The following is a 24,356-nucleotide window of genomic DNA, read 5'->3' on the forward strand; positions in this document are numbered from 1 at the left end:
ACGCGCGAGCAATTCATTAAACTTGTTATCGAGCTTTGTTTCGAATGTCTTCTCAAGGCCAGTGATCTTCTCCATGGCCTCTTCAAAATTGTTCAGCACATCTTGCACCTGTTCAGTCATCATTTGCTGAAACTTATCATGAAGCTCCTTGTTCGATAAATTCTCCCAGTCAATCTCGTCGGCTTGTGATCCTGGCATGGTTAGCAGCAATAGAAACACACAAGAATATGATCCTACAGGCTACTAACAAGAGGTGGTGTTGGGTGTCACAAATCCGTCAAGCAAATCTCAAATTCTTACCAGTTCTTACCCAGCAGCAGGCGGTGATCGGCAACCGTTGTAGTCAAAAACTCTCAAAGCTTGGATAGAGCGATTACCAGGGAGAGTCAAACGCACGACTTAGATGTATGTGGAGCTGGGAAGGCTTATAATATGGTAGCAAAAAGGGTCAGCGATAATCAATTCAGAGATGCAAAGTTGAATAAACGCTCAACGCGGGTACTGTGCTGGTCCTAGGCTAGACTGTGCTAGAGACGCGAGCCTAAAACACCAACAAAATCACGGCGCGGCACGTAAACAAGGGAGGAGCACACTCTGAATTTTTTTTCTCTTTTTTTTGCACTTTTTTTTCCTCTTTTTTTTGCTCCGCAACAAAATTTTTTCGAAAAAATCTACAAATGGTCTAAAAACTGCCTAGCCAGAATTTTCCAGACTTAGTTTTTTTTTTGAAATTGGAACTATTTTTCTTCTGCGGATGGCTCGGAAGTTGGGGAGTCCTTCTCTGTCACGACTCGGAGTATCGCGTCATCTGGAAATTGAGAACAATGCAACAATTACTGGACTCGGACTAGAACTGGTGGCGGAGATGAATCTGGTGGAACTCGGACTGGTGGCGGAGATGAATCTGGTGGAACACGGACAGGTGGCGGATATATGTTGCAGGTGAACTCGGATTGGCGTGATGGCGGCGGATATGTGGTGGCGTATATGGATTCGGATTGGCGGTGAATATGTGGTGGTGGTATATGGCAACAACGACGATGATGATGCAGTGGTGATATATGGCAGCGGCGACGTGACAACCTGTGAACAGAACTCGAAACTCTAAAAGACTAGACGCTAAGACCAGCAACTGGACACGACGATGCAACCGCAAATTCAACAAAGCAAATACAGAAAAGATTATGCAAGGCTCAGATTGGTTCGGATGGGATGAACTAACCCTAATTTTTTTTGGCTTTTTCGTGGACTATAGGTATGAAGAACAGACTCGATCTAAACTACGAAAAACTGTAAAATCTCACCGAGCAACCTGGAAATCTGATACCACTTGATAGAGGCAAAGGTGTCCCGTCTTTCGATGAGATGATGGATATCGCTTTGGTGGCAGTCGACTTTGACGATCCGACTACGAACGTGCGAGGACGTCGCGCCTTAGCAATCGCTAAACCAACTCCGAGAGGTTATTGACCACGCCGGAGCACGATCAACCTGACCACGAGGGTCTGTTTCCTGCGAGCAAACGAAGAACAAGCAAGAAACTGAGATTGCAATCTGGATATTGCGAATATAAGATGAAAGCTTTATTGATCAAGGTGGGGTTCTATGACGCCTTTGTCTGGTCGTTGAACACAAACGAAGTACGCGAAGTTGCAGCTATGGAGAACTTTTAATCTAAACAAAACCCAAAGTCTAAACGGTGCCCTAAGGGCTGTATATATGGAGGAAGAGAGGGGGAATTTCGTGGCCCTTGGTGGAGGGGTCCGAAATCAACCCTATCTCTTGTTTCCCCACACATACGGACTCTAAAAATAGCCTATACTTATGTATTTCGAAATTACATGGGCCTGGCCCAATAAAAAGGTGACGCAGCACCTATAATAGCATCGGGACGAAATTTATGAAGTGGCATCTTGTATATTTCGTCCAAGGCTTCATGCACCCATTATGGTGGCTTCAAAGTCCTGAAATCATCACTTGTAACTCCGTTCTTGTTCCCCTTGCGCATGGCATCATCTCCATGCTTGTTCTTGCTCCAATGTTCATCCTTCTCCAAGCTAGGCCCTTCATTTGTAAGCAAAACAAATGTATCCAATTTAGGCAGCATCATATTCTCATGAACATTAGAATCATTACCAAGAAACGAAAGTACCTGATAATTTAATTGGCGTGCGCGAGCTCTAGTAATTGGTCCCATATATGTAGCAGTAGGGGCTGTGGGTGTAACAATGGTATTGATGTCCTCATCATCATATAATGCATATATTTATTTAGAATAATCTCGCGTGTGTTAGTTTCAGATTTATGCTATGCTTACTATATTTTCAGTGATAATTGAGTTGTTTGGCTAAGCTTAATACCGGCATTGGTGCATATGGATATTATTACATTTTCATGGCATACTATGGCTCGGAAATATTCCTTTTCAAGTTGAAACCTGATAATAATCCAACTTGAACATGTTGTTGATCGAGTAATGGTGCCACTGTATCGAGCTTGCCAGTACAACCACATTTGCCTTTATGGGGTGGCCCTTTCTCGGTTTGTTGTTATGCCTCTTGCTGGTGCCTGAAACTAGGTAACGTTATGCGCTTGCGCTGCCCTGGCCCGGTAGGCAGGAATAGCCTTGTGTTCCCATAGTTGTTTTGGTACCATTATCCCCATTTGGGATCGTTTTGTTTTAACACAACGTTGGTCGTTGGGTGTCATGAGGTGACATCTGGGCCATGCAGGACTTAGCCCAAAGGGGAGTTGGTCGGAGTGGCCGGGAGAGTGTCATGACAATAGATTGGTTCTGTCGGAATGCCATTGGTCCACCCGAATGGGAGCATGAGGACATGGGTTCTATGGTGTGGGGATAGTGTGCTAACCTCTGCAGAGTGTGTTTAATCTATCGATAGCGCGTTCTCGGTCATGGACACAGTTCGTAGTAGGTCACACCATGGATCAACAGAAATATTAAACCTGCAAACTAAAGTTATACTTGTGGCACTTTATATGATGGTGAAGTTGTTGGAACCATCGATACAGTTTCTTTTGTGGTCCACAAGTGATCGCCATGGTAAGATGATGATCGTGGTTTCGAGGTAACCAAGATGGTAAGCGGGTCCCAGAGGCCGTATTGTGAGCACTGTCACTTCATGAGTAGCATCTTAAGTTCTTGCACATAACCTGCTAAAATATCATGTTATTGTTTGCCATTGTTGCTTTATTTGTGTGAGCTTGCAAGTACATTCAAAGTACTCACCTGGCATATCACCAGTTTCAGAAGTCATACCGGAGTTGGAGTTGCATCGTTGAATTGCAGTCTAGGTCGTGTCAACATAAGTGTCCCTATGAGATGGAGTCCTTCTACGTCGTCTTGCCGCTGCCGCATAGCTGTATCATTATGATCGAGTCCCCATTCATGTTCACTAAATAATGTACATATGTGCAGCAGCACCATGTGTGCCGCTTGGCCTCGCTACTTAATAAAGCGGTATCTTTCTGTACCAAGTTGTTTTGTGTTCCCAGAAGACTTGATCTCTGAGCTGGCAATGCAAGGTAAACCGGTTGCTCTGAGCCTGGGTGCCACAACACTTGGTATCTGAGTCACGCTGGCTATAGGACACCCTAGACAGCTAATGCCCTAGTTAAACGTTAGTTAGTAGTCCTGACTGCCGGTAGTGTGTGTTTGCATCTTGTTGTTGCATTGCATGCATATAGTTTATTTTTATTACTAACCAACTAATGATTGTGAGTGTAGATGGCTTCAGTGTCATACCTGTACCAGTCTGAGCCAGCCCTGTACACTTACCTGCATCTTCTTCGGAACGTGTGGCATCGACTCTACCCTAATGGCGATGACCCGGTGTACCAGGTGTATCGAGAGACTTGCAGACTCAGTGTACGAGTATCACACGGAGGTCACCCTACACCACAGCTCTGTGTCTGGCACCTAAACTTGTTCTTCTAGGAGTGGTTTCGCTTCAACACTAGGTCAGGCAGTTCCGTTCGCTACATTCAAGGGTCTCGTTGACCCACTGATAGAGGCAAAGGTGTCCCGTCTTTCGATGAGATGGTGGATTTCGCTTTGGTGGAAGTCGACTTTGACGATCCGACTACGAACGTGCGAGGACGTCGCGCCTTAGCAATCGCTAAACCAACTCCGAGAGGTTATTGACCACGCCGGAGCACGATCAACCTGACCACGAGGGTCTGTTTCCTGCGAGCAAACGAAGAACAAGCAAGAAACTAAGATTGCAATCTGGATATTGCGAATATAAGATGAAAGCTTTATTGATCAAGGTGGGGTTCTGTGACGCCTTTGTCTGGTTGTTGAACACAAACGAAGTACGCGAAGTTGCAGCTATGGCGAACTTTTAATCTAAACAAAAACCCCAAAGTCTAAACGATGCCCTAAGGGCTGTATATATGGAGGAAGAGGGGGGAATTTCGTGGCCCTTGGTGGAGGGGTCCGAAATCAACCCTATCTCTTGTTTCCCCACACATACGGACTCTAAAAATAGCCTATACTTATGTATTTCGAAATTACATGGGCCTGGCCCAATAAAAAGGTGACGCAGCACCTAAAATAGCCTCGGGACGAAATTTATGAAGTGGCATCTTGTATATTTCGTCCAAGGCTTCATGCACCCATTATGGTGGCTTCAAAGTCCTGAAATCATCACTTGTAACTCCGTTCTTGTTCCCCTTGCGCATGCCATCATCTCCATGCTTGTTCTTGCTCCAATGTTCATCCTTCTCCAAGCTAGGCCCTTCATTTGTAAGCAAAACAAATGTATCCAATTTAGGCAGCATCATATTCTCATGAACATTACAATCATTACCAAGAAACGAAAGTACCTGGTAATTTAGTTGGCGTGCACGAGCTCTAGTAATTGGTCCAGTATGTATAGCAGCAGGGGCTGTGGGTGTAACAATTGTATTGATGTCCTCATCAAACAAGCATGGAGATGATGGCATGCGCAAGGGGAACAAGAACGGAGTTACAAGTGATGATTTCAGGACTTTGAAGCCACCATAATGGGTGCATGAAGCCTTGGACGAAATATACAAGATGCCACTTCATAAATTTCGTCCCGAGGCTATTTTAGGTGCTGCGTCACCTTATTATTGGGCCAGGCCCATGTAATTTCGAAATACATAAGTATAGGCTATTTTTAGAGTCCGTATGTGTGGGGAAACAAGAGATAGGGTTGATTTCGGATCCCTCCACCACGGGCCACGAAATTCCCCCCCTCTTCCTCCATATATACAGCCCTTAGGGCATCGTTTAGACTTTGGGTTTTGTTTAGATTAAAAGTTCGCCATAGCTGCAACTTCGCGTACTTCGTTTGTGTTCAACGACCAGACAAAGGCGTCACAGAACCCCACCTTGATCAATAAAGCTTTCATCTTATATTCGCAATATCCAGATTGCAATCTCAGTTTCTTGCTTGTTCTTCGTTTGCTCGCAGGAAACAGACCCTCGTGGTCAGGTTGATCGTGCTCCGGCGTGGTCAATAACCTCTCGGAGTTGGTTTAGCGATTGCTAAGGCGCGACGTCCTCGCACGTTCGTAGTCGGATCGTCAAAGTCGACTTCCACCAAAGCGATATCCATCATCTCATCGAAAGACGGGACACCCTCGCCTCTATCACTTTCTACACATTTCTTTTCGCCAAAGATGAGACGGGATGTTGAGCGTTTTATTGCTCGCTGCACTACATGTCAAAAAGCTAAGTCACGACTCAATCCTCATGGTTTATGTATGCCTTTGCCTGTACCTAGTGTTCCTTGGGAGGATATATCTATGGACTTTGTTTTAGGTTTACCTCGAACAAAGAAGGGGAGGGATAGCATATTTGTTGTCGTGGATAGATTCTCGAAAATGGCGCACTTTATACCATGTCATAAAAGCGATGATGCTGTTAATGTTGCTGATTTGTTCTTTCGTGAAATTATTCGCTTGCATGGTGTGCCAAATACTATTGTTTCAGATCGTGATACTAAATTTCTTAGCCACTTTTGGAGATGTTTATGGGCTAAGTTGGGGACTAAACTGCTTTTTAGTACTACTTGTCACCCCCAAACTGATGGACAAACTGAAGTAGTCAATAGAACGTTGTCTACTATGCTTAGGGCTGTTTTGAAGAATAATAAGAAAATGTGGGAGGAATGCTTGCCTCATATTGAATTTGCTTATAATCGTTCATTGCATTCTACTACTAAGATGTGCCCTTTTGAAGTTGTGTATGGTTTCCTACCTCGTGCACCTATTGATTTGTTGCCTCTTCCATCTTCGGAGAAGGTTAATTTTGATGCTAAACAACGTGCTGAATTGATTTTAAAAATGCATGAGTTAACTAAGGAAAACATTGAGCGCATGAATGCTAAATATAAACTTGCTGGAGATAAGGGTAGAAAACATGTTGTGTTTGCACCTGGAGATCTTGTTCGGTTACATTTGCGTAAGGATAGATTTCCTGATTTGCGCAAATCAAAGTTAATGCCACGTGCTGATGGTCCCTTTAAGGTGTTAGAGAAAATAAATGATAATGCATATAAACTTGAGCTGCCTGCAGATTTTGGGGTTAGTCCCACTTTTAACATTGCAGATTTGAAGCCTTATTTGGGTGAGGAAGATGAACTTCCGTCGAGGACGACTTCATTTCAAGAAGGGGAGGATGATGAGGACATCAATACAATTGTTACACCCACAGCCCCTGCTGCTATACATACTGGACCAATTACTAGAGCTCGTGCACGCCAACTAAATTACCAGGTACTTTCGTTTCTTGGTAATGATTCTATTGTTCATGAGAATATGATGCTGCCTAAATTGGATACATTTGTTTTGCTTACAAATGAAGGGCCTAGCTTGGAGAAGGATGAACATTGGAGCAAGAACAAGCATGGAGATGATGGCATGCGCAAGGGAAACCAGAACGGAGTTACAAGTGATGATTTCAGGACTTTGAAGCCACCATAATGGGTGCATGAAGCCTTGGACGAAATATACAAGACGCCACTTCATAAATTTCGTCCCGAGGCTATTTTAGGTGCTGCGTCACCTTATTATTGGGCCAGGCCCATGTAATTTCGAAATACATAAGTATAGGCTATTTTTAGAGTCCGTATGTGTGGGGAAACAAGAGATAGGGTTGATTTCGGACCCCTCCACCAAGGGCCACGAAATTCCCCCCCTCTTCCTCCATATATACAGCCCTTAGGGCACCGTTTAGACTTTGGGTTTTGTTTAGATTAAAAGTTCGCCATAGCTGCAACTTCGCGTACTTCGTTTGTGTTCAACGACCAGACAAAGGCGTCACAGAACCCCACCTTGATCAATAAAGCTTTCATCTTATATTCGCAATATCCAGATTGCAATCTTAGTTTCTTGCTTGTTCTTCGTTTGCTCGCAGGAAACAGACCTTCGTGGTCAGGTTGATCGTGCTCCGGCGTGGTCAATAACCTCTCGGAGTTGGTTTAGCGATTGCTAAGGCGCGACGTCCTCGCACGTTCGTAGTCGGATCGTCAAAGTCGACTTCCACCAAAGCGAAATCCACCATCTCATCGAAAGACGGGACACCTTTGCCTCTATCAGTTTTCCTTAGTTAACTCATGCATTTTTAAAATCAATTCAGCACGTTGTTTAGCATCAAAATTAACCTTCTCCGAAGATGGAAGAGGCAACAAATCAATAGGTGCACGAGGTAGGAAACCATACACAACTTCAAAAGGGCACATCTTAGTAGTAGAATGCAATGAACGATTATAAGCAAATTCAATATGAGGCAAGCATTCCTCCCACATTTTCTTATTATTCTTCAAAACAGCCCTAAGCATAGTAGACAACGTTCTATTGACTACTTCAGTTTGTCCATCAGTTTGGGGGTGACAAGTAGTACTAAAAAGCAGTTTAGTCCCCAACTTAGCCCATAAACATCTCCAAAAGTGGCTAAGAAATTTAGTATCACGATCTGAAACAATACTATTTGGCACACCATGCAAGCGAATAATTTCACGAAAGAACAAATCAGCAACATTAACAGCATCATCGCTTTTATGACATGGTATAAAGTGTGCCATTTTCGAGAATCTATCCACGACAACAAATATGCTATCCCTCCCCTTCTTTGTTCGAGGTAAACCTAAAACAAAGTCCATAGATATATCCTCCCAAGGAACACTAGGTACAGGCAAAGGCATATATAAACCATGAGGATTGAGTCGTGACTTAGCTTTTTGACATGTAGTGCAGCGAGCAATAAAACACTCAACATCCCGTCTCATCTTTGGCCAAAAGAAATGTGTAGCAAGTACGTCCTCCGTCTTCTTCACGCCAAAGTGTCCCATTAATCCTCCTCCATGCGCCTCCTGCAACAACAAAAGACGAACAGAGCTAGCTGGAATGCATAGCTTGTTAGCACGAAACACAAATCCATCGTTAACAACGAACTTGTTCCATATTCTTCCTTCTTTACAATTCTGCATTACATCTTTAAAATCAGCATCATGCACATATTGATCTTTGATAGTCTCCAAACCAAATATTTTGAAGTCAAGTTGTGAAAGCATAGTATAGCGACGAGACAATGCATCAGCAATAACATTTTCTTTTCCCTTCTTGTGTTTAATGACATAAGGGAAAGTCTCAATGAATTCAACCCATTTAGCATGTCTACGATTCAGTTTAGCTTGACTTTTAATATGTTTCAAAGATTCATGATCAGAATGTATAACAAATTCTTTGGGCCATAAATAATGTTGCCATGTTTCTAAAGTCCGAACAAGAGCATATAATTCTTTATCATAAGTAGAATAATTCAGACTAGGCCCACTCAAATTTTCAGAAAAGTATGCAACGGGTTTGCCATCTTGTAATAACACACCTCCTAATCCAATTCCACTAGCATCACATTCAAGCTCAAAAGTCTTATTAAAATCAGGAAGTTGGAGTAAAGGAGCATGTGTCAACTTATCTTTCAATACCGTGAAGGCTTCTTCCTGTGCAGTACCCCAAAGAAAAGGCACATCTTTCTTTGTAAGCTCATTGAGAGGTGCAGCAATGGTGCTGAAATCTCTCACAAAACGCCTATAGAATCCAGCGAGGCCAAGAAAACTCCTCACTTGTGTGACCGTTCTGGGCTGCGGCCAACTCTCAATAGCTTCAATCTTGGCTTTATCAACTTCAATTCCCTGTGGAGTAACAACATAGCCAAGAAAAGATACTCGGTCGGTGCAAAAGGTGCACTTCCCAAGGTTACCAAACAAACGTGCATCACGTAGAGCAATAAAAACAGCACGTAAATGTTCCAAATGTTCTTCCAAAGATCTGCTATAAATCAATATGTCATCAAAGTAAACTACCACAAATCGTCCAATGAAAGCACGTAAAACTTCGTTCATTAATCTCATGAAAGTACTAGGTGCATTAGTTAACCCAAAAGGCATGACTAACCACTCATATAATCCAAACTTAGTTTGAAATGCTGTTTTCCATTCATCTCCCAATTTCATACGAATTTGATGGTAGCCACTACGCAAATCAACTTTGGAGAATATTGTAGAGCCACTCAATTCATCAAGCATATCATCTAGCCTAGGAATAGGATGACGATAACGAATAGTAATATTATTAATGCCTCTACAATCAACACACATACGTGATGTACCATCCTTTTTCGGCACTAGAATAATAGGAACAGCACAAGGACTAAGGGATTCGCGTATATAACCTTTGTCGAGAAGCTCTTGTACTTGACGCATAATCTCCTTCGTCTCCTCTGGATTGGTATGGTATGGTGCACGGTTTGGCAGTGAAGCACCGGGAATTAAGTCAATCTGATGCTCAATCCCTCGAATAGGCGGTAATCCCGGTGGCACGTCTTGTGGAAAAACGTCAGCGAACTCCTGCAAAATGTTAGTGACAGCAGGAGGCAAAGAGTGATAGAGGCAAAGGTGTCCCGTCTTTCGATGAGATGGTGGATTTCGCTTTGGTGGAAGTCGACTTTGACGATCCGACTACGAACGTGCGAGGACGTCGCGCCTTAGCAATCGCTAAACCAACTCCGAGAGGTTATTGACCACGCCGGAGCACGATCAACCTGACCACGAGGGTCTGTTTCCTGCGAGCAAACGAAGAACAAGCAAGAAACTGAGATTGCAATCTGGATATTGCGAATATAAGATGAAAGCTTTATTGATCAAGGCGGGGTTCTGTGACGCCTTTGTCTGGTCGTTGAACACAAACGAAGTACGCGAAGTTGCAGCTATGGCGAACTTTTAATCTAAACAAAACCCAAAGTCTAAACGATGCCCTAAGGGCTGTATATATGGAGGAAGAGGGGGGAATTTCGTGGCCCTTGGTGGAGGGGTCCGAAATCAACCCTATCTCTTGTTTCCCCACACATACGGACTCTAAAAATAGCCTATACTTATGTATTTCGAAATTACATGGGCCTGGCCCAATAAAAAGGTGACGCAGCACCTAAAATAGCCTCGGGACGAAATTTATGAAGTGGCATCTTGTATATTTCGTCCAAGGCTTCATGCACCCATTATGGTGGCTTCAAAGTCCTGAAATCATCACTTGTAACTCCGTTCTTGTTCCCCTTGCGCATGCCATCATCTCCATGCTTGTTCTTGCTCCAATGTTCATCCTTCTCCAAGCTAGGCCCTTCATTTGTAAGCAAAACAAATGTATCCAATTTAGGCAGCATCATATTCTCATGAACATTAGAATCATTACCAAGAAACGAAAGTACCTGATAATTTAATTGGCGTGCGCGAGCTCTAGTAATTGATCCCATATATGTAGCAGCAGGGGCTGTGGGTGTAACAATTGTATTGATGTCCTCATCATCCTCCCCTTCTTGAAATGAAGTCGTCCTCGACGAAAGGTCATCTTCCTCACCCAAATAAGGCTTCAAATCTGCAATGTTAAAAGTGGGACTAACCCCAAAATCTGCAGGCAGCTCAAGTTTATATGCATTATCATTTATTTTCTCTAACACCTTAAAGGGACCATCAGCACGTGGCATTAACTTTGATTTGCGCAAATCAGGAAATCTATCCTTACGCAAATGTAACCAAACAAGATCTCCAGGTGCAAACACAACATGTTTTCTACCCTTATCTCCAGCAAGTTTATATTTAGCATTCATGCGCTCAATGTTTTCCTTAGTTAACTCATGCATTTTTAAAATCAATTCAGCACGTTGTTTAGCATCAAAATTTACCTTCTCCGAGGATGGAAGAGGCAACAAATCAATAGGTGCACGAGGTAGGAAACCATACACAACTTCAAAAGGGCACATCTTAGTAGTAGAATGCAATGAACGATTATAAGCAAATTCAATATGAGGCTAGCATTCCTCCCACATTTTCTTATTATTCTTCAAAACAGCCCTAAGCATAGTAGACAACGTTCTATTGACTACTTCAGTTTGTCCATCAGTTTGGGGGTGACAAGTAGTACTAAAAAGCAGTTTAGTCCCCAACTTAGCCCATAAACATCTCCAAAAGTGGCTAAGAAATTTAGTATCACGATCTGAAACAATAGTATTTGGCACACCATGCAAGCGAATAATTTCACGAAAGAACAAATCAGCAACATTAACAGCATCATCGCTTTTATGACATGGTATAAAGTGTGCCATTTTCGAGAATCTATCCACGACAACAAATATGCTATCCCTCCCCTTCTTTGTTCGAGGTAAACCTAAAACAAAGTCCATAGATATATCCTCCCAAGGAACACTAGGTACAGGCAAAGGTATATATAAACCATGAGGATTGAGTCGTGACTTAGCTTTTTGACATGTAGTGCATCGAGCAATAAAACGCTCAACATCCCGTCTCATCTTTGGCCAAAAGAAATGTGTAGCAAGTACGTCCTCCGTCTTCTTCACGCCAAAGTGTCCCATTAATCCTCCTCCATGCGCCTCCTGCAACAACAAAAGACGAACGGAGCTAGCTAGAATGCATAGCTTGTTAGCACGAAACACAAATCCATCGTTAACGACAAACTTGTTCCACATTCTTCCTTCTTTACAATTCTGCATTACATCTTTAAAATCAGCATCATGCACATATTGATCTTTGATGGTCTCCAAACCAAATATTTTGAAGTCAAGTTGTGAAAGCATAGTATAGCGACGAGACAATGCATCAGCAATAACATTTTCTTTTCCCTTCTTGTGTTTAATGACATAAGGGAAAGTCTCAATGAATTCAACCCATTTAGCATGTCTACGATTCAGTTTAGCTTGACTTTTAATATGTTTCAAAGATTCATGATCAGAATGTATAACAAATTCTTTGGGCCATAAATAATGTTGCCATGTTTCTAAAGTCCGAACAAGAGCATATAATTCTTTATCATCAGTAGAATAATTCAGACTAGGCCCACTCAATTTTTCAGAAAAGTATGCAACAGGTTTGCCATCTTGTAATAACACACCGCCTAATCCAATTCCACTAGCATCACATTCAAGCTCAAAAGTCTTATTAAAATCAGGAAGTTGGAGTAAAGGAGCATGTGTCAACTTATCTTTCAATACCGTGAAGGCTTCTTCCTGTGCGGTACCCCAAAGAAAAGGCACATCTTTCTTTGTAAGCTCATTGAGAGGTGCAGAAATGGTGCTGAAATCTCTCACAAAACGCCTATAGAATCCAGCGAGGCCAAGAAAACTCCTCACTTGTGTGACCGTTTTGGGCTGCGGCCAACTCTCAATAGCTTCAATCTTGGCTTTATCAACTTCAATTCCCTGTGGAGTAACAACATAGCCAAGAAAAGATACTCGGTCGGTGCAAAAGGTGCACTTCCCAAGGTTACCAAACAAACGTGCATCACGTAGAGCAATAAAAACAGCACGTAAATGTTCCAAATGTTCTTCCAAAGATCTGCTATAAATCAATATGTCATCAAAGTAAACTACCACAAATCGTCCAATGAAAGCACGTAAAACTTCGTTCATTAATCTCATGAAAGTACTAGGTGCATTAGTTAACCCAAAAGGCATGACTAACCACTCATATAATCCAAACTTAGTTTTAAATGCTGTTTTCCATTCATCTCCCAATTTCATACGAATTTGATGGTAGCCACTACGCAAATCAACTTAGGAGAATATTGTAGAGCCACTCAATTCATCAAGCATATCATCTAGCCTAGGAATAGGATGACGATAACGAATAGTAATATTATTAATGCCTCTACAATCAACACACATACGTGATGTACCATCCTTTTTCGGCACTAGAATAATAGGAACAGCACAAGGACTAAGGGATTCGCGTATATAACCTTTGTCGAGAAGCTCTTGTACTTGACGCATAATCTCCTTCGTCTCCTCTGGATTGGTACGGTATGGTGCACGGTTTGGCAGTGAAGCACCGGGAATTAAGTCAATCTGATGCTCAATCCCTCGAATAGGCGGTAATCCCGGTGGCACGTCTTGTGGAAAAACGTCAGCGAACTCCTGCAAAATGTTAGTGACAGCAGGAGGCAAAGAGGAAGGCACGTCCTCGAATGAAAATAATGCCTATTTGCACACAAAAGCATAGCAAACAGATTTGCTGAAATCTAGCTCATCAATATCAGATTTGGTGGCAAATAAACATGCACTTTTCAATTTAATTTCAGAAGCAACACTAGATGGTTTATTATTAGGCTTCATTTGTTGCTCAAATTCTTTTGCCACAATCTGATTTTCACTCTTATTCGTCTCCTGTTTTGCTTTATTAGCTCTATTAATATCATCTTTCAAAATGGAATCAGGAGTCATAGGAAGCAAAGTAATATTTTTATCCTTATGAACAAGAGTATAGTGATTGTTTCTACCATGGTGTACAGAATTTTTATCAAATTGCCATGGTCTACCAAGTAATAAGGAACATGCTTGCATAGGTGATAGAGGCAAAGGTGTCTCGTCTTTCGATGAGATGGTGGATTTCGCTTTGGTGGAAGTCGACTTTGACGATCCGACTACGAACGTGCGAGGACGTCGCGCCTTAGCAATCGCTAAACCAACTCCGAGAGGTTATTGACCACGCCGGAGCACGATCAACCTGACCACGAAGGTCTGTTTCCTGCGAGCAAACGAAGAACAAGCAAGAAACTAAGATTGCAATCTGGATATTGCGAATATAAGATGAAAACTTTATTGATCAAGGTGGGGTTCTGTGACGCCTTTGTCTGGTCGTTGAACACAAACGAAGTACGCGAAGTTGCAGCTATGGCGAACTTTTAATCTAAACAAAACCCAAAGTCTAAACGATGCCCTAAGGGCTGTATATATGGAGGAAGAGGGGGGAATTTCGTGGCCCTTGGTGGAGGAGTCCGAAATCAACCCTATCTCTTGTTTCCCCACACATACGGACTCTAAAAATAGCCTATACTTATGTATTTCGAAATTACATGGGCCTGGCCCAATAATAAGGTGACGCAGCACCTAAAATAGCCTCGGGACGAAATTTATGAAGTGGCATCTTGTATATTTCGTCCAAGGTTTCATGCACCCATTATGGTGGCTTCAAAGTCCTGAAATCATCACTTGTAACTCCGTTCTTGTTCCCCTTGCGCATGCCATCATCTCCATGCTTGTTCTTGCTCCAATGTTCATCCTTCTCCAAGCTAGGCCCTTCATTTGTAAGCAAAACAAATGTATCCAATTTAGGCAGCATCATATTCTCATGAACATTAGAATCATTACCAAGAAACGGAAGTACCTGGTAATTTAGTTGGCGTGCACGAGCTCTAGTAATTGGTCCAGTATGTATAGCAGCAGGGGCTGTGGGTGTAACAATTGTATTGATGTCCTCATCAAGTAAACTACCACAAATCGTCCAATGAAAGCACGTAAAACTTCGTTCATTAATCTCATGAAAGTACTAGGTGCATTAGTTAACCCAAAAGGCATGACTAACCACTCATATAATTCAAACTTAGTTTTAAATGCTGTTTTCCATTCATCTCCCAATTTCATACGAATTTGATGGTAGCCACTACGCAAATCAACTTTGGAGAATATTGTAGAGCCACTCAATTCATCAAGCATATCATCTAGCCTAGGAATAGGATGACGATAACGAATAGTAATATTATTAATGCCTCTACAATCAACACACATACGTGATGTACCATCCTTTTTTGGCACTAGAATAATAGGAACGGCACAAGGACTAAGGGATTCGCGTATATAACCTTTGTCGAGAAGCTCTTGTACTTGACGCATAATCTCCTTCGTCTCCTCTGGATTAGTACGGTATGGTGCACGGTTTGGCAGTGAAGCACCGGGAATTAAGTCAATCTGATGCTCAATCCCTCGAATAGGCGGTAATCCCGGTGGCACGTCTTGTGGAAAAACGTCAGCGAACTCCTGCAAAATGTTAGTGACAGCAGGAGGCAAAGAGGAAGGCACGTCCTCGAATGAAAATAATGCCTCTTTGCACACAAAAGCATAGCAAACAGATTTGCTGAAATCTAGCTCATCAATATCAGATTTGGTGGCAAATAAACATGCACTTTTCAATTTAATTTCAGAAGCAACACTAGATGGTTTATTATTAGGCTTCATTTGTTGCTCAAATTCTTTTGCCACAATCTGATGTTCACTCTTATTCTTCTCCTGTTGTGCTTTATTAGCTCTATTAATATCATCTTTCAAAATGGAATCAGGAGTCATAGGAAGCAAAGTAATATTTTTATCCTTATGAACAAGAGTATAGTGATTGTTTCTACCATAGTGTACAGATTTTTTATCAAATTGCCATGGTCTACCAAGTAATAAGGAACATGCTTGCATAGGTACCACATCACAATCAACATAATCAGCATATGTAGAGATACTAAAATGCACACGAACAGTACGTGTTACCTTAACCTTGCCGCTGTTGTTGAACCATTGGATGTAGTAAGGATGTGGATGTGGTCTTGTGGTGAGAGAAAGCTTCTCCACCATCTCCATGCTAGCCAAGTTGTTGCAGCTCCCTCCGTCTATGATGACGCGCACAGAACGTTCCTTCACAACTCCCTTGGTATGGAACAAATTGTGCCTCTGATTTTGCTCAGCTTGTGTGACCTGCACACTCAAAACACGTTGAGCAACTAAACATTCATACCTGTCAGCGTCTTCAGGAGCCATGTATTGCGTCTCATTATCAGAATCATCTCCACCATGTTCTTCACGTGTAATAAGAGCCAAAGTCTCCTCATCATAGTCACTAGCGGACTCATATCCACCATCCGCGGTAGCAATCATCACACGCGGAGATTTGCATTCCCTCGCATAATGACCTCCTCCCTTACAACGACGACAAATAATATCACTTGTGTGCCCTGTTGATGCCATGGAAGAAGAAGAACGCTGTGCAGGACCCGCAGGTGCGCTCTTGGAAGATAATGGTGGTTGTGCCTGTTTTCTTGTATCACGGCTGGAGGTGGCACCGGATGGAGGTGCTGGTGCAGTTGAAGTAGAAGATGCATGTGGTGTCCATGATGAAGGTCGGCCTGCAGAAAAGTTAGTTCGCCCCAATGCTTGTCGATCCTGCACTTCACGTTCAGCTTTACAAGCAAGATGGAATAAACGAGTGATATTAGTATACTCCTTATAGTCTAGAATGGTCTGAATCTCTCTATTTAATCCACCCGGAAAACGTGCAAGCATAGCTTCATTCTCCTCAACAATACCACATCTAATCATGCCAGTTTGTAATTCCTGATAATATTCTTCTACAGAATTTTTCCCTTGTCTTAAACGCTGCAATTTTTGAAGCAATTCACGTTGATAATATGGTGGAACCCAACGCGTACGCATAGCAGTTTTCAAAGCAGCCCAAGTAGTTGGAATAGGATATAATCTACAATGTTCAGACCACCATACACATGCAAAACTAGTGAAAGCACAAACGGCAGCAGCAACTCGTCTCTCCTCAGGATATTGTAAACATGTAAATCGTTGTTTAGTTTCTAACTCCCAAGTAAGATATATATCAGGAACATATCTACCCTCAAATGGTGGAATATTCAATTTCAGTTTAGGAATATGGACATCATCTCGTACCTGAGGTGGTGGTGCAGGCCTACCATTACGAATATATACCTGAGGTCGACCTGCTGGTGGTGGTACAGGTGGCTGCACGTAGTGTTGATTTTGATCAACCTCATCCTCATAATCTCCCACATAATCATCCTCCTCCGCATCAGCAGCAGGAGCCACAGAAGTATCAACAGCAGCACCAACAGTTTGGCCAAACGCAAGAGGAACACGGCTTGCTCGGCGGAGGTCTGCTTCGCGACGTGGAGGTAGTCGTTGTTGTTGTTGTTGGAGAGGTGCGTTAGGTGCAGCAGGTGGTGGTGGTGGAAGACGCGCGAGCAATTCATTAAACTTGTTATCGAGCTTTGTATCGAACGTCTTCTCAAGGCCAGTGATCTTCTCCATGGCCTCTTCAAAATTGTTCAGCACATCTTGCACCTGTTCAGTCATCATTTGCTGAAACTTATCATGAAGCTCCTTGTTCGATAAATTCTCCCAGTCAATCTCGTCGGCTTGTGATCCTGGCATGGTTAGCAGCAATAGAAACACACAAGAATATGATCCTACAGACTACTAAGAAGTGGTGGTGGTGTATCACAAATCCGTCAAGCAAATCTCAAATTCTTACCAGTTCTTACCCAGCAGCAGGCGGTGATCGGCAACCATTGTAGTCAAAAACTCTCAAAGCTTGGATAGAGCGATTACCAGGGAGAGTCAAACACACGACGTAGATGTATGTGGAGCTGGGAAGGCTTATAGTATGGTAGCAAAAAGGGTCAGCAATAATCAATTCAGAGATGCAAAGTTGAATAAACGTTCAACGACGGTACTGTGCTGGTCCTAGGCTAGACTGTGCTAGAGACGCGAGCCTAGAACACCAACAAAATCACGACGCGGCACGTAAACAAGGGAAAAGCACACTCTGAATTTTTTTTTCGCTCTTTTTTTTTGCGCTCTTTTTTTTTGCGCTGCTTTTTTTTTTGCGAAAAATCACTATAATGGCGAGTGTCTCAAAACTCTTCTTAGCTCAAACTGACAGGATGGGCACGGAATTATTTCGACCAAATTTTTTTTTTGACTGCCCGGACCCAAAAACTGGAAACGGGTCAAAAAAAACTTCCTATAATGGCACCTGTCTCAAAACACTCAGAAACACCTAAAAATAGGATAGCCAGAAATTTTTTCGAAAAATGCGTTTTCGAAAATTTTTGGGCCTAAACGGAGCGTGGCTACCCGACTCTTTTTTTTTTCCGAAACCTACTCCGGCAAGGAAACACGAATCGGAAACTAGATGGAATCCGAAAACAACCCTAATAATCAAGGAACTCGGATTGGTGGTGGATATATGGTGGTGGTATATGGCAGCGGTGGTGGTAGTATATGGATATGGATCGGTGGTGGTATATGGACACAGATTGGTGGTGGTATATGGATACGGATTCGGAGCGGTGGTGGTAGATGGCAGGGGCGATGATGATGGTGCGGCGGCAGCGTGACAACTTATGACCAGAACTCGAAACTCTAAAAGACTAGACTCTATGACTAGCAACGAGACACGACGATGCAACCGCAAAATCAACAAAGCAAAACCCTAAAAAGACTATGCAAAGGCTCAGATTGGTTCGGATATGATGAACTAACCCTAAATTTTTTTTGTGGCTTTTTCGTGGACTGTAGGTATGAAGAACAGACTCGATCTAAACTATGAAAAACTGTAAAATCTCACCGAGCAACCTGGAAATCTGATACCACTTGATAGAGGCAAAGGTGTCCCGTCTTTCGATGAGATGGTGGATTTCGCTTTGGTGGAAGTCGACTTTGACGATCCGACTACGAACGTGCGAGGACGTCGCGCCTTAGCAATCGCTAAACCAACTCCGAGAGGTTATTGACCACGCCGGAGCACGATCAACCCGACCACGAGGGTCTGTTTCCTGCGAGCAAACGAAGAACAAGTAAGAAACTAAGATTGCAATCTGGATATTGCGAATATAAGATGAAAGCTTTATTGATCAAGGTGGGGTTCTGTGACGCCTTTGTCTGGTTGTTGAACACAAACGAAGTACGCGAAGTTGCAGCTATGGCAAACTTATAATCTAAACAAAAACCCCAAAGTCTAAACGATGCCCTAAGGGCTGTATATATGGAGGAAGAGGGGGGAATTTCGTGGCCCTTGGTGGAGGGGTCCGAAATCAACCCTATCTCTTGTTTCCCCACACATACGGACTCTAAAAATAGCCTATACTTATGTATTTCGAAATTACATGGGCCTGGCCCAATAATAAGGTGACGCAGCACCTAAAATAGCCTCGGGACGAAATTTATGAAGTGGCATCTTGTATATTTCGTCCAAGGCTTCATGCACCCATTATGGTGGCTTCAAAGTCCTGAAATCATCACTTGTAACTCCGTTCTTGTTCCCCTTGCGCATGCCATCATCTCCATGCTTGTTCTTGCTCCAATGTTCATCCTTCTCCAAGCTAGGCCCTTCATTTGTAAGCAAAACAAATGTATCCAATTTAGGCAGCATCATATTCTCATGAACATTAGAATCATTACCAAGAAATGAAAGTACCTGGTAATTTAGTTGGCGTGCACGAGCTCTAGTAATTGGTCCAGTATGTATAGCAGCAGGGGCTGTGGGTGTAACAATTGTATTGATGTCCTCATCACCCACGCTACAATGAGGTCCGAATGTAGACCCATCCATGTTTCCACTTCTACATGTCCATGTTAGGCAATGGACGTATTCGCTTCCCTTTCATTGATCTGGCGTGCGACCGTTCATCCAGCCACCTCTATCGCTACATCACTGCTAGTTATCTTCTGCTTTTCGAGTTAGCCCAAGCGCTGACTCGTACTTGTGCCACTTGGTTGCTGCTAGATCTACTTTCGCTCCACCCCTCCATTGGGTTTACCCCATTTGTTCCTCCCGCTACTATTCTGCCAGCTACTCCGGTTACCCCTGAAGTAACTCGGACACCTCGACAGTGACTCCCCATGAGTCTCCTTTCAATTGGACTTTACTTCTCGCTACTCCCGCCGCTCCTACGCTTCAGTCTCACCCAAGACCTACCCCTAAGGGAGAGCCCTCGAGGCAGTGTCATCATGTTTCCTTCAGCCCGGAGGTTTTCGTTAACAACTTAGTTCAGGATCTGAGGCCGAGTTAGAGAGATCCCAGCAGGAGTTGGGGAGCACTAGATCTTGAGGACTAGACGAGGTTGTCATGATGCTTGGTTGTATGAGCGTAGTCGTACTTGTCATGCTATTTCCATTCATGTATGAGTCTATGTATAATTATGTTGGAACTCTTTTTATTTGACTTGGTTTTTTGTCGCTTTCTTTTTCGGACTTTGTCGCTTGCTTTTCTTCCCCATTTATGGATGTTGCTCATCTCGATGCTTCATATTGGGAAACATAAATAGGATGACAAGAGGAGGTAGCAACAGTCATGCAGGTGATGATACTCCCGTTCGCCGCTCCGCCAGACAGGCAGGACATTCCCCCGAAGCATATCAACCACCACCACCTCCTCCACCGCATCCACCTACCATAGATTAGATTATGCGAATGTTCAAGAAAAGAAGAAACCAAGATTTGCTTGAATTACTAAGGAGTCTACAAGCTATGGTGGGTCAAAATGGTAATCACTCCAAGCTGTCAGACTTTCAGAGGACTAAGCCTCCCAGTTTCAGTCAAGTTGTTGATCCTATGGAAGCAGACGATTGGCTGCGGACAATTGAGAAGAAGCTAGAGATTGCTCGCACCAAAGAAATTGACAATGCTCCATTCGCTACTCATTATCTTCATGGAGCAGCTGCTATATGGCGGGATAATACTAAAACCATGTGGCCCGCGGCCGACAAGATCACTTGGGATAAATTCAAGGACAAGTTCCGCAAGTACCTAATGCGGCTTCAAGCTATGTCGGTATCTCCCCAAAGAGGAAGGGATGATGCGGCACAACGACGGTAGGTATTTCCCTTAGTGATGAAACCAAGGTTATCTATCCAGTAGGAGAACCAAGCAACAATACATAAACGGACAAATACTCACAACCCAACGTATTAAAGGGGTTCTCAATCCCTTTCGGGTAATGGCGCCAAAAATTGGCAAACAGACGTGAATAAATTGTAGTAGATTGATAGATCGAACGCCAAATAAAATAAATATGAATAAATTGCAGCAAGGTATTTTTGTATTTTTGGTTTAGTACATAAGAAAATAAAAGGCAAATAAAATAGATCGCAAAGGCAAATAATATGAGAAAGAGACCCGGGGGTCGTAGGTTTCACTAGTGGCTTCTCTCGAGAAAAATAGCAAACGGTGGGTAAACAAATTATTGTTGGGAAATTGATAGAACTATCATGACGATATCCAGGCAATGATCATTATATAGGCATCACGTCCAAGATTAGTAGACCGACTCCTGCTTGCATCTACTACTATTACTCCACACATCGACCGCTATCCAACATGCATCTAGTGTATTAAGTTCATGGAGAAATGGAGTAATGCAATAAGAACGATGACATGATGTAGACAAGATCTATTTATGTAGAAATAGACCCCATCGTTTTATCCTTAGTAGCAATGATACATATGTGTCGGTTCCCCTTCTGTCACTGGGATCAAGCACCGTAAGATCTAACCCACTACAAAGCACCTCTTCCCATTGCAAGATAAATAGATCAAGTTGGCCAAATAAAACCCAAATATCATAGAAGAAATACGAGGCTATAAGCAAACATGCATATAAGAGAACAAAGAAACTCAAATAAATTTCATGGGTCAGAAGAGATAGATCTTATCATAAACTCAAAGTTCATCGGATCCCAACAAACACACCGCAAAAGAATTACATCATATGGATCTCCAAGAGACCATTGTATTGAGAATCAAATGAGAGAGAGGAAGTCATCTAGCTACTAACTACGGACCCGAAGGTCTACAAATAACTACTCATGCATCATCGGAGAGGCACCAATGGAAGTGGTAAACCCCTCCGTGATGGTGTCTAGATTGGATCTGGTGGTTCTGGACTCTGTGGCAGCTGGAATTGATTTTCGTCGACTCCCCTAGTGTTTCTAGAATATTGGGATATTTATAGAGTAATGAGGCGGTCCGGGGGCACCCGAGGTGGGCACAACACACCAGGGCGCGCCCGTGCCTCCAGGCACGCCCTGGTGGGTTGTGCTCCCCTCGGAGCAGCCCCCAGGTGCTTCTTCGGCCCATTGGTTGTCTTCTGGTCCAAAAAAATCCACAAAAAGTTTCGCTGCATTTGGACTCCGTTTGGTATTGATTATCTGCAATGTAAAAAAAACATGCAAAAACAGCAACTGGCACTTGGCACTATGTCAATAGGTTAGTACTGCAAAATAATATAAAATGATTATAAAACATCCAAGATTGATAATATAACAGCATGGAACAATCATAAATTATAGATACATTGCAGACGTATCAGCGGGCGCCGCGAGGGCTCCGCCAACTGGGACCTGTTCGCATCGCCAAACTCGATCAAACTCCGAATAGTAGCCTCCACTCCTCCATCTGGTCAGCCACTAGGGGAAATCCAACAGCATCTGCGCCCGCGCCATTGCTTCCGTTGCGGTTCGGGGCATGTTAGAGCGTGAGGAACGCGACGTCGCTCGACTCTTGGCGGAGCCAGCAGCCAGCAAGAGCAGCATTGCAGTCCTGTTGCTGAATCGTGAGGGTAGTAGTGGGCTGGCGCGGTGCAATTGGCGCCTGGAGATCTTTAACTTGATCAACTAGAGACTTGTCATGCGGGCGCTGTTGTGGAGGTACAACAGCACCGCTCAACGTCTTGTCGCGCCCATCTTGCGATGGACATGGTATGTGTCTCGATGTCATCTCCCTCTCCCCTAAGGTTGTTTTGGGTTGGTGCAGCGGGAGGATCTGGGATTGCATCGGACCAGGCGGCGTTGCTCCGATGGTTGCACTCGCCCTGGCGCGATGGAACTGCAAGCTAGTGGTGGTGGCTTTCGGCATACCCCTTTACTCACCCATAGTTAGGGTGTGGAGGAAACCCTCAAACTCCACTCGTCTAGGTTCTGTTAACTCCCCATCAGAGGGAATTAGACATATCTCACAAAATCCAGTGAGCAGTATTTGGCGAGTTTCAGAGTATAAATTAAACCGCACCTCAGGAGGCCCGTTCCTACTTAAGAAATGGAAATTTTGCACAAAGGAATTTGTAAGGACGTGATGTTGGTCACACTCATTTGCAAGGAAGTTGGTAAGTCCAGCATTTGCAATGAATTGCGCGAACTCTTGGTGGAATCCGGCTTCGTCCATGAAGGCAATTGTCGGCATGGAGTCAGCGATCTATGGGGCAGTGCAGCCCCTTTGCTGGTTGGGCCAGGGGTAGCAATCGATGCAGAGCGCAAACACAACGAGGAGCGCACGATTTTACCTAGGTTCAGGCCGCCCGGAGGCGTAAAACCCTACTCATGCCTGATGAGGACATCAACACCATTGTTACACCCACAGGCCCTGCTGCTATACATACTGGACCAATTACTAGAGCTCGCGCACGCCAACTAAATTACCAGGTACTTTCGTTTCTTGGTAATGATTCTAATGTTCATGAGAATATGATGCTGCCTAAATTGGATACATTTGTTTTGCTTACAAATGAAGGGCCTAGCTTGGAGAAGGATGAACATTGGAGCAAGAACAAGCATGGAGATGATGGCATGCGCAAGGGGAACAAGAACGGAGTTACAAGTGATGATTTCAGGACTTTGAAGCCACCATAATGGGTGCATGAAGCCTTGGACGAAATATACAACATGCCACTTCATAAATTTCTTCCCGAGGCTATTTTAGGTGCTGCGTCACCTTATTATTGGGCCAGGCCCATGTAATTTCGAAATACATAAGTATAGGCTATTTTTAGAGTCCGTATGTGTGGGGAAACAAGAGATAGGGTTGATTTCGGACCCCTCCACCAAGGGCCACGAAATTCCCCCCCTCTTCCTCCATATATACAGCCCTTAGGGCATCGTTTAGACTTTGGGTTTTGTTTAGATTAAAAGTTCGCCATAGCTGCAACTTCGCGTACTTCGTTTGTGTTCAACGACCAGACAAAGGCGTCACAGAACCCCACCTTGATCAATAAAGCTTTCATCTTATATTCGCAATATCCAGATTGCAATCTTAGTTTCTTGCTTGTTCTTCGTTTGCTCGCAGGAAACAGACCCTCAGGGTCAGGTTGATCGTGCTCCGGCGTGGTCAATAACCTCTCGAAGTTGGTTTAGTGATTGCTAAGGCGCGACGTCCTCGCACGTTCGTAGTCGGATCGTCAACG

The sequence above is a fragment of the Triticum aestivum genome, chromosome 1A (assembly GCF_018294505.1).
Source record: "Triticum aestivum cultivar Chinese Spring chromosome 1A, IWGSC CS RefSeq v2.1, whole genome shotgun sequence".
NCBI lineage: Eukaryota > Viridiplantae > Streptophyta > Magnoliopsida > Poales > Poaceae > Triticum > Triticum aestivum.